Source organism: Diuraphis noxia, unplaced genomic scaffold (genome assembly GCF_037042655.1).
Source record: "Diuraphis noxia isolate RWA-SAM2 unplaced genomic scaffold, SU_Dnox_SAM2 contig0001, whole genome shotgun sequence".
NCBI lineage: Eukaryota > Metazoa > Arthropoda > Insecta > Hemiptera > Aphididae > Diuraphis > Diuraphis noxia.
The window spans coordinates 35472151-35485444 of record NW_028301711.1 but is presented as its reverse complement, the minus strand read 5'-3'; positions in this window follow the sequence as shown (position 1 = coordinate 35485444).

Here is a 13294-nt window from a genome sequence, read left to right as displayed (position 1 = left end):
TATTAGGTATTGATAAAGAAACTGAAAACATGCGGAGCACCATTAAAATAAAAATTATTATTTTATATACGAATACAAATCTACCTAAATATACATACTTTTATCTTAGCCAAATATATAAAGTTTTTTTATCATCATATTAATTCACAATATTTTCTGAGTCTATATTGAATAGGTACTTTTCTCTCGAAGTTTAGAAGACACAAAGCAAAAACACAAGGTTAAAGCTGGTTCATGATTCGGTCTCACGACACAAAAAGAATGGCGTCTTAATGTTTAGCTATTAGCTGCTATAGTTGCTATTACATAGGTTAAGTCTTTAACAATTTGAAAATATTTGGAATACATTGTTGGAAACATCATCATTCATTATAAATTTATGAATTCATTTATGATTAACTTTGTAATTTCATTTATCAGAACTTCTGTATTATAAAAGCAACATTTTATAATTTGATAATTATCATTATGTTTATTACGTTAATACTTTTTTTTAATTTGTGAAAAAATAATGATAAATAATATAGTATTTATTTGATAACAACTTAAATTGTGGGACTATAAGTCACCCCAAGATTTCTTATTTACGCCAATGAAAATAACCATTAACCATTAATTGGTCGTTAACGTTGCCAACTCCTCAAATAACTCATAAGACATACCACGTACCTACTTACATTTTAAGTGATATTAATATAAAATTGTATGTCAGTAATAAATTAATATTAAATAATATATGATATCAACGACATATTGGTGTAGGCAAATACTTGCATCAATATGATAAGTAAATAATTGTACCATAATCGTTTAGGTCGTAATATAGACTAGAACAGATTATGATTCATTCACGTTTCTTACTTCAGCAGTGTATAAGTGCTTGCATATTTAGAGCTTTTTAGAGCTACAAGTCCTGTGCCCTACTGATCAGTGTTTCAGATTTTCTTTTTATTCACCAAGTAAAAATATTATATGGTGTAGTTAAAAGTTAAAATGGTTTATCCAGTCATTAACAAGTAATAACCAAATTGCATTACCATTTAACGATCAGCCCGATCAGGTGGTAGATAAGTTTAACATTTTTTAAATGTCTGGTACATTTTGGTGAATACCATGGTATAAATGGAATCTGACAAAAATGGGATACTGCTTTAACTAATGAAAATATTTGATAATTGATTTTTTTTTTTAATTTGGACCTTTACACAATATTATTAGTTATTAGTTATTACAGTAGGTCAGTATAGGAAAGTCGAAAACATTTTTACGGCGCGCGGCGTGGGTATAGGCAAATAATGTACACAATGTGAATAATATTATGGGTACTTAATAATATTTTACCATTAATTTGTAGCCTAACGAATTATTATTTGTAGTTCGTTATAGCTTCATCTGATGTATAAAACAAATAAGTTTTGAATATAACCGATGAGATATATTCACAAGACACTCCAAAAAATTTACAGTTGGTTTATGTTTAATAGGAAGGTCGAAGTTAGTTATTTTTTGATTATTTATTGGTCGATGTATAAAATGACAATAAGTAATAAATAATAATAATAATCAATAACAAAAAACTATAAAAATCCCACTCACTTATCAATTTATTATACCTATTCTTATGCAATATTTAATATTAAATATCATATGTGTTTAGTCTAATTTAGTTTGAACCTAGTCTAATATTGTAATCAGATTGTAACAAAGGGCGCCCGCAGAAATTTAAGCCAAGGTATATATCACACATTATTTTTTTTTTTTCACAACTGATAAAATAATTAATATTAACTAAATGGCAGCGGTCCATGCCTCCAACACCCCCTTGCGGATGCCCTTGGTTGTAACTCCTAGTGGCTAGTAGTAAGCATTACTTAATATATGATACCTATATTATTAAGATTTATCCAGTGGCCACCTATAATATGCTACTCAATCATAACGTTTTATTTTTACTGAGTTAAATATTTATTTATGAAGTTATTAAAAACTATGTCAATAGTTTTATATTTTTATTAAGGCGAAAATAATTTATTTGTGTAATCTAATATTATATTTCAATAATTGAAAACAATCTAATATAACGATAACGGGAAGAAGTTTCATGTCCTCTACTATTGATGTTTATGACGATTGCATATCATACCTACCTATATAAAAATCAATTCACATACCAAAATACGTGTGGGAAATTGTTGCGTATCGTGCAATGGGCTTTGTACTTCGCAGAAATAACAATAGTGATTTTAACATTTAACTTCTATAACTCATTAAAGGTTGTCGCTCACTTGTTCAAAACAGGCAGGAAACGGATGTGCCGTATTGATGTCTCTATTCGGAAACGTCAAGCAAGTACAAATGTTATTACAATATGCACAATGAAATAAATGAGATAACGCCGCCGCGCATAATACTGCAGAGCGCAAGGTACCAAGTAGGAATCGAACGTGTTAAAACGGAACATGATGGCATGGCATGGCCGCATGGGAGCTATTCTGCTTGAAATCATACAAATAGTATCCGTATACGGACGATTCGCATACTCGATTTCCGTAAAAGGACGAAAAACGGTATTCTTGAGTTTTTATTTTCCCGTGTACGGAAATGTTTCCGTGCTCACTGGAAACTTTCACGTGGCGACTACCGGATATACTTTATCTATTATTTAAATACGTATTATTGCAAACCATGGCTTGTCTGCACAGTCATAACATTAAGAACAGTGCAGATATCGGCGTTATTGAGGAATTTTATAAGTTATTTGATTACATAGGTACAGCCAAACCGCCTGTTTACAAATCGGTAACCATCCTTATCTGTAGGTTTCAGTGGTGTGATAACTTATTATACAGTTATACAAATTAAGGCACTAGGGCTAACGGGTGCGATGAGTGATGAAAACCTACTCACCTCAATACACGGTAAATGGTGAAAAATGAACATCAAGTTGCATAAGTTATACTGTACAAAGTCATTATCATCACATCCCTTATAAAAAAGCCAGTGTTTCATAGTATATAAAAAATGTTGATTCTTTACACAGTTGTAAAATATATATTGCACATAGGTACTAATAAATAATATACTTCTTAAATGTAAATCATAAATACTTAATAAAAATAATAATTTCACGATAAATTGTATTTTTAGTACAATTTCGAAATAATTAATATCAAATAAAATCATTAAATTATCTATTGTTTCGTATATAATTATAGATATCTACTAATCTTCATATACAAGGAATCACAAGCAGATATTATATTTAGCACGTCATTATGATAATACATAATACATTATATTATGTAAAATCATTACAGAAATATTAAAAATTATTTTGTTATTAATTCAAAAATATGTAAATAGCTTATAATTTATAACTTGTTATTTAAGCTATAAAAAAACTAATATATTATTAGGTATGTAAAGATACGATCAGTCGATACCGAAAAAAGTTTAATGATCGGATCGAACCACGATGAACCCAAGATCATTACTCGTAAGCAATGAGTGAGTTCATCAATATTTATATACATTACGTCATTGGTGCTATGCATAATATACGATTAACGCGTATATATGGAGGTAAAATAGACAGAGTTTAGTTTAGATTAATGAAAAATTATCATACAAGGTGGAACAAAAAATGTAAAAATTAATTTTTACGATACAATGAAAAATGAAAAGTTGATCGGTCAGAGAGTCAGTGCTCAAAGGATTCACTAAAATGTCTCGTCTGGTCATTTATATTTTATACGCAGTTTATACTTAACTTTAAATAAAATAAAAATACATCTTACTGTACATTTTATCTATACAAATAAACATACAATAAATATATTTTGCAATCTCACAGTTTCGTCTTTCGTTATTGCTAGAAAACCGCCAATAGCTGCAAAGTGTGGTTTACCATGCATTTCGTCACAAGCTTTTCAATCATTTTTCTACTCTATAATCTATATTATTGTAGTGTCTTAAGGAGATGAAGTGATATCGGCAACTACGGTGATGCATGTCAAAGTAACTTTATATCTACGTTATGACGGTTTTTAAAGTTTGAGTGTTTATCAGTATTAGGTACTTTTTTGTACCTATATATATTATACAATATTAATAATATTATATTACACAAGCGCCATGCCTCAATATAGGTACGCCACAGACATGTGCCATACACCATACATGATACATCCATAACCTACGTATATAATATAATACATTCATTATTTAAGTATAAAATGTATAAATGTATAATACACTGGCAGACTGGTAATATTTGGTAGGCTTTGCAGGAGTGGTAAAATATTTAACAGGTTTTTTAATGAGACTACGGATAACGGTGAGATGCGTAGATAGGTAGGTATAAAGACTATACAATGATCTATTGAAGTATATATTATTATTATTTATTAGTAATCTATTGATGTATTAAAATTAATTAAATATTGGGTCAAAAAAGGAAAATCATATGTGGAGTTCTACAAGGTAGTGTTCTTGGTCCATTACCTTTTATGTAATATATTTCTGGTATATGCACATATGTGGATGACACTTTTCTTACTGTTCATGGTTTTCTGTACAAAAAAAAGCAATATCTGTGCTTAAGAAAGTAGTAAATCTCTTTAACTCAAAGAAATTATCTTTAAATATTAAAAAACCTATTTTATGACCTTCAGTATTCATAATTCAGTTATTCTTTTTTTCGAAATTAACAGTACAATGTTGTAAAAATATTGCTGAATGTAATGATGATATGAGTAAAAAACTTTAAGGGTCCGGTCAACTAGATATTTAGGTATAACATTTGATAGTAACTTAAGGTGGAATTTACATATTAATAATATAGTAATGAGACTACGTTCTTCAATTCAAAAATTTTCTAAACTAAAAAATATTGTATCTTATATTATATCTTCAATCTTGGGCCTACTATATATAATTCATTGTATTTTTATATAAAACAGAAATTATTATATAAAAAAACCAGAAATCAAAAAAAAAAAAAAATTAATAAATTAATGGCTTTTGTGCAATTTAGTTTAATTCAAATTTTATTACATTTTAAATTATGTAAATATTTTAATCTAGATTGTATTTATTCGTGTATTTTGAATATAACGTTATTTTATATTTTTTTCTTTTATTCATGTACACGTTTATTAAAATATTATTCAACTGTGTTTTATTTATATTTATATGTACTTAGCCTCTTAGGATATAAATAAAGCATAGGCTATCTTTAAATGTATTTTATTACCTAATGATTGTATTAGATAATCAAATAACTCCCTATCTCCAAAACAAGCTTTGATTAAAGGAGATAGATAATCGAATCGAAAATATTATCTTCAATAATATTGATGTATACCTACTAAAAAAAATGGTACGACTTTCGGAATCCATTTTCAAATGTATTTTTGACTTACAAAGCATTTGGTATAACATATTATGTACCTATTATCAGCATTTGCAAGAAAAAGCTTTCAGGACTTCAGGAGTGAATTTAATTTTAAAAATTCAATAAATTATTTAATAATAAACTATATGTATGTTGTATTATTTTAGATAAAGCTTATTAAAACTAGACTTCGATCAACATGGGCGAATAAGTTCTTTTTTATCGGGTTATATATATTATTAGGGTCACAAGTAACTAAAGTCTCTATAAAAGTATAAACAAAGCACCACTTGCTTCCTTCACAATGCTTTTAAAATCAAAATTGCATAATTATTACTAAGATTTCGATGCGCTTTGAATTGTTTCCCAGAGCAATACCTATTTTATAATATAGACGTTTCATGTATTATTGAATCAGAATAAGGAGCTTTTTTTTGCATTTATAAATGCATACTTATACATTATAGTCCATAATATTATGCAAATAATATGTGATAAAATAATATACTTCATACTATAAACTAGGTACTAAGGTACCGGCAATATATTCCAACTTAGAATTGTATAAACATTTAAATGAATATAATTTTTGTTAAAAATGCACATCATTTTTTTAATAATTGATACCTTTTAAACATCACCTCAACTTTACAGCAATTTAATGATTAATCTTGGTCGAGATAAATCTACCAAAGAATTTTAGTATAGGGTTGTCATTTTTGTAATTTTATTTTGTCACATAAATTTTACAAATATGTCGGCGACTGTCCATACATTTTGGAAAGGCGATTGGCTCCTTACTCCTTAGGCCTTCTCAAAACATATGGTTTTGTTTTATAGGTAGCGGGTATCCCCATTTTGTTGTTTTCATAGATAAAAAAAGTTCACCATAGTAGTTTTTCCGTGAGTAGGTATGCCTGTTCTTGCTATTATATTATATTATAATGTTGTCATCTGTCTTAAATTGTTTACTATACTTACTTTATTACTTAATTATATAAAATGAGTGTAATATATTTGAATATTGTAATTGATAAAAAAAAATAAATACTTTACATTAAGTTTACTGAATACTATTGAAACTAAATTTAAAAAACAAAAAAAATGATGTTTAATCAATACAATTGAAGAATAAAATGAGTATTCTCGGAAGTTCTGACACACCCATTCAAACCATTACTTTATATCTATTTAAATCAATCACAATTCGATTGGCAGTTGCATACAAGTTTATGCATTATATATATTATATTATGTTATATTTCGAGTGGGTTATCGTCACTATTATTTTTGACGAGGGAGTTGGAAAATTGACCTTTTTAAAATGTTCAATTTATCATTTATGTTTGCAGAGGTAGATACGGTGCATACAACATTTTGAGGTAATTTTTATTGAAAAATGTCAACTTGTCAACTTTCAATTACAAATGAGAAGAAAAATGTATTTTGTAAATGTAGCCACCTCTACCTATACTAAACATATATTAAACTAATAGCTTATATACGATTAAAGTTCACTATGATTTATTGATGGGCCTACTGAACCCTTTGAATACGCTCATAAGGTCAATTTATGTTAAGAATAAATATCTAATTTTAATATTCACCAATTCCATCAGTATGATGTGTTGGGAAGGCACTCTAAAAACCTTATGATGAGAGCTATAATACGTAGTGGCATAATATCATAAATAATATTATAATATGCGAATTATATGGATATGATAATTACCATTATTGTCAATATTGTACGTAATAATATGCTTCCAAAATTCCAACTTACTTATTTACTCAGTATATTTATAAGACATATTTAATATTTGGATATTTGTATACTATATAATATTATTTAAGTTGAAATTGAAAAGTATAGAAGAGTTAAGATATCTACTTTTGAAAGTCATTTTTATAAAATAAAATCTTTGATATTATTAATTTGTTTGTTGTCACATTAAAAACATTTTGATGAATAAATGTTAACATACTACTTATTAGTTATATAATACTGTATTTTTTGTTTATTAAACGTATATACCTAATTAATGTCCTTAATTTTATTTATTTTAGAAGACACGGTGTCATGATGATTTATATATATATATATGTTTGTTAAATATTGAGTTATTATATTATAGTATGTATGGCATTCTTAGAACTTTTAATGTTGTACTAAGTTATCGTATAAGTTTTAGGTGTTTATAAAAACTCCAAATTTTAATCAGTGGTTTTTGATCATATCACATAATTTTGTTACTCTACCAACCTAAAGGATTTTTACACCTACTAATGGCACCTGCCAAAAAGCTGTTAATTCCTTCATTTTAGTTCCTTAAATGACATTAACGTAAAAGGACAAAATATAATACGAGTATTATAATAGTACCTACCTAGTCCATATTATGACAATTACTGGAGCCGACGCGTCACTATTACATTGTATCGGTACTATATGTAGGGACATTTAGGTACAGATAAATATATTACGTCAATCGTCTCGATATTATCTATTGACTATTATTATTGCGTGCAGAAAACTAACTGAAATGTCCCAGTTATATTGAGTACAACATCAAACCCATGATTGCCGCTGTGCATTGATATAATAGTTCGTGCGTGGCACCTAAACTGCGGAAACTTGAGCGAAAAATATTGTTTTCAAGGTTTGCAATGCGTATAGACATATATATTTAATAATAATATATATATTATCGTGTTTCTTAAATTTATAAATAATTTTATGAGCTCCGTACAGAGCTCCGTGTTGTGAAACACGCCCGAATGTTTGCCAAGTGTTGGAAATAAATCAACTCTCGTTGCGTTTTCCACACAATTTGGTCGTAAAAATTAAAAATATGATAAGTGCATAATATTACTCGCTCGAACGTTAAAATCTGTGCAATTATTTATTACTGAAAATAAAAAGAATTGTATTTAATATTATATATTAGGCCCTATTAATATATTATGTAATTATGAATGGCTTCTTCCTATGTTTTATTTCCACTACCGGTAGAATAATATTATAATTTAACAGTAGTCACTTTCTCTGTCTCTAAATATATAACTCTGTCTTTCGCTATTTTACCGCCTATAGCTTGCGCCGTCTACCGGTGACCTATTCCCGCGGCCGGGTGTGTTCCAAAAAATAATAATAATAAAAAAAAAAAATCAACTTTGACTAAAAGGGTAAAACGTATTGTTTTCATCGTTTATTAGGCGGCGGCGTAACTGCGTAAGCATACAATATCGTCGCATATATATACACATAATATAACAATGTATCATATTAAACTCCCTTTATTATATACCGTCCTCGCGGCTTTTAACCGGCCTCGTGTTTGACCTAATAATAATATAACGAATGTAGAAGTAGAACAAGACCTGAGTATTGTGTATACGGCGTGGGTAGGTAAGTGCAGTGTGTGTGCATACATTATATTATTATAGCTGTTGACTCGACGTATAGGTAGGTAGGTAGTAGGTACACACAATAAGGGAAAATATTAAATTTACATCATTCGCAGACAATTATTATTATACCACAACGTTGCAGCGGCCGAACGTAATAATATATTGTCATGGTACATTATAACGCGTACCTATATATGTTTTTTTACAGTGTGTTTATAGTGTAGGCGCTTAGGCATATACCTAACCTACGTATATATGTATCGAATAAATATATCGTGTTCAAATGTTAATATATTTTGATATATTATGCCACCTGTCACACGGCTAAACGTAAAATAATCAATGAATTTCATTTTATACGAAGAAGTAAGCGCTGTGACAGGAGTCGCTGAACGTTTAGTGCGTTTATTAGCATTGAGTCTAGAATCTAGATTATAATTAAATTTATTCGGGAAACGAGCGAACGGTAGTTGTCATGAATTAATAATAATTGTAAATACACCATAAATTGTTTATGCGTACTAATACATTTATCTGTTTGCTGTAGGTATTTTCCTCTCGTAAGATTTAATGATTTAAAAATCCATTTAGTTTAAAATAGCGTCTTAGTGCAGTGCGTGTATGTAGACACAGCAAGCTCAGTAGTCAGTATTGTACCTATATTCAGTTATTTTATTTGAACATTTTAAGAGTCTAATTTAAATTGGGTAATTATTGCGTAGGAATCGTAGGAAAAAATATTTATGTAAATAATGAGTAAAACTATTATGTGGATTCTAACATATCACGTTAGACTAATTTCAACTATTCAAAAATATACGATAATCTGACTATTCTATTATATTATTGTTGTACACTTTGTCGATTATCGATTTCATAATTGTATAAACATTTCTACTGCGGAAAAATCGAATAATTTATCCAATGATTTTTGCTCATGTAGGTATATATTTGGAGATATACATATATGTGCATGCGTATTATATTTAAGTAGGTATATAGGTAATTTTATTAGTACAAATTATATATGCATCCGAATATCTGGTAATACAGTAAAGTTGAACCCACACAATTTGCGCACATCATAATATATACTATATAGTTACATCACACTATAAAATGTCGAACTGACTGCAATACTTTTAATTTATTACCATAAATACTAAAAACTGTCGTACTTACATCTGTCATCATCAATCAAACGACGATTATTTTAACTAAGTTTTCCACGAAAATATGGTATATATACCTATTATAAGTACAATTATTACAATAAATTATAATTTCTGAAGAACGGTTGAATTATAAGGCGTTTGCAACTGTGTACATATATAGTATACATATACTACCTATCATATTATTACCTACAAGAAATCTAAAAATAATATAGGTGACTTAGTGCATTCTACCTTGAACTTTGCGCTGTATTACGCCACGGAATACGCGGGGTACAAGACGTATTGTCGAGACGGAGATCAAGATTATCGTTTCGTTACAGATCACAGTGCAACAACATATAGTATCGTCTATCGTCTATCTCTATAAAATATGCAATAGTCAGATCGAGATTCGTGTCCGGAATTGCATTGTCCTGCATATAATAAACATTCGTAATTTGCGCTCATGGACGATAGAAACGCATAACCACCCGGTGATTGAGAATAAGAAAAAAGCTGTAGGTATATGACAATCGTTATAACGTCTGACCGACGGAAAACATCACAGGCACCCACTCGCCATGAGTACCTACCCTGGACAATATCCGCGAGTTGCGTTACCCTGACATCCGTACTTTTGAATTCGCACATTCCAATATTGTGTTGTATTTTAAGTATACCTAAATTTTCCCGAAGAGCGCCATAAATCAGAATCGAGGGTAAGGTGACAATATCATAAAAAGAAAAAACTACGAATTAACAAAATTTATTTAATTAAATAACAGAAAATAGATAACCAATGTACCTATGTAATATAAAATATGTTAAATAGTATAATATCTTCTATAAAAAATATGTATTATAAAATAGTTAATTGTTAACAATTGAAAAATTGAAACACCCCTGTGTACATTTTAAATTTTAACTATTGAGTGCAATATCGGCGTAACTAGATCTCTAATACATGGCCATATGGGGTGCTAAAGTTATATATGTCTAACAGGACTTATTGTATAGTCATCAATAATTTATGTTTTGCATACACATCCTTTACTACTGATATTGCATAATCTAAAAAGTTATAAATCTACAATAATCGATACTTGGAATTTTTTACATATTTTAACACACTTCAAATTAATGATAAAATTATATATATATATATTAGTCTTATTATCAAATTAATAATTTGAATGTTAAAATTCGAACAAAAAATAGTTAATGTTTAATACTTCCCACCATAATTTAAATAGTGCTATTTGATGTGATACATTAGCTTATCCATTTCTCCATTATGTTTATTTTGGTACTAATCGTTTATCAATTATAGGAATACCTGTGTAATTATATATAACGAATTAATAGTATGAATTAAGACATAATTATAAGTTATGAATAAAATTGTTTTTATTTTTTTATTTGGTAAATATTTTATAAATTAAAAACATATTATAAAATTGATGGTATTTGACTATTATAATAATGGTTTAATGTAAATTTAAAAAACACAGGATATTAAATTTCAAAGAGAGGGTGCTAAACTATAACTTGGGATTGCTACAGCCTTTTTGCACCCGTTTAGTTACATCAATGGAGTGCTACGGTGACTACGTTACTTTAGAATAGTTAGAGCCAATAATATTTTAAGATACAAGGTGACCGATGAAAATGTTTAGGTTTTGAACTCCATTACTCCATTACATCGAATATTAAATAGGGAATTGAACAAAGGTTCAATTTTATATAGTTGGTATTTTTAATGAGCAACGAAGTGCCCGGGATAAGTTAGTATTTTATATTTTTGAATTTTTGTTAGTTATCTGAACGAATCGTTATACTTTCAAGCTAATTCCAAAAATTTATTTAAATATTTTTGCTTTTATTGATACAATTTTATAGTTATATCATACTGAAGCGAAGTCAATTTATAATATACTGATTTAAATAGAATATAGTGCATAAGGATTAGTATACTACTTACCTACACGATAACAACTGTTTTACTCCGAGTCCGTTTCGTAATTTGATTCAATTGTATTTTATTCACCGTGTTATATTAAACGTACTAGTTTTGAACAGAATTACGAAAAATCTGAATTAATATAACCACATTGTTATGGATCCTTATTCACTCTTTACTTTACGTGAAAATCTAAATATTATCTATCAGATTTGATAAGATTCCTCTAGGTATAGCACTGACCGACATATTTATCCACTGGTCATCATTCCCTCATTTGTTCCCTACAATAATATTATAATAAATAGCCTGCAAATAGCTAATTCATATTATTGAGCATTATAATCACTTTGTATTATTCATTTTAATATTGATTTAATAATAATTTTATCATATTATATCAATGGTTATTATATTAGAATACCGATTTTAATGCAATAATAAACTAAAGGGGGGACGAGGTGGCCGAGCGGTCTAACGCGTCGGCTGTGTCTCGACCATCGGGCTACATTTTTCTCCGGGCAAGTCACGTTGTCAGGAGAACAAGTGCCATTCTGGGGCATGGCAGAAACCTACGGGTGCCCCAATAAAAATTCTGCCAAAAATCACCCACGTGTAACACACCTTACCGTTCCATAAACCTACAGTACCACCCCCTTCCCAATGGCCTAAGTTGCTACGGAATAATTGGTAAAAAAAAAAAATAAATAAACTAAAAAAAATCACAAAAAAAAAAAACAGTAGAACTGTCTAAATATTCAAAAAAAAGCTTAAATAATAACTTAGTATGATTCTATTTCTATATATTGTGTAGAGCATGGATCTTCAGTACAAATCTAACTTAAAGAAAACATACATACTTTATAAATTGTGCTATAATATGTAATCTTTATTATGTTTTTGAAAATTATATATAGTATTACCATTAACGTTGTGGCTTACAACTGGCTTGTATTGGGTAGGCGTACTTATAGGAGTGAAGCGTAAAAATAATAAGCACACATTAAAAAGGGGAAAAATTATTCATGTTCTTAAGGCTTGTTGAGGAATTGACTCTCGTACCATTTTCGTTTAGCTTCCCTGTATCTTACATAATCGATTATTTTTAAACAAAACTGATTAATAATTTTATTATAATAAATTATAAAAGATTAACTTTTTATTCGATAAATAAAATTCTCTTGTTATTAATGTTTGAACATTTAAACTTTTAATGTGAGTAAAATATACATACGTAAAATTAAAAATTCGGATTAAAATATACAAGAAATTTGTAACGAAATGGCTCGTAAAGGTTATTTGAAATCTTTATTTGGCTTCTATTAGCATTTTGAAGCACTCCTACCTCTAAGACGTATGCTTTTTAGCAAA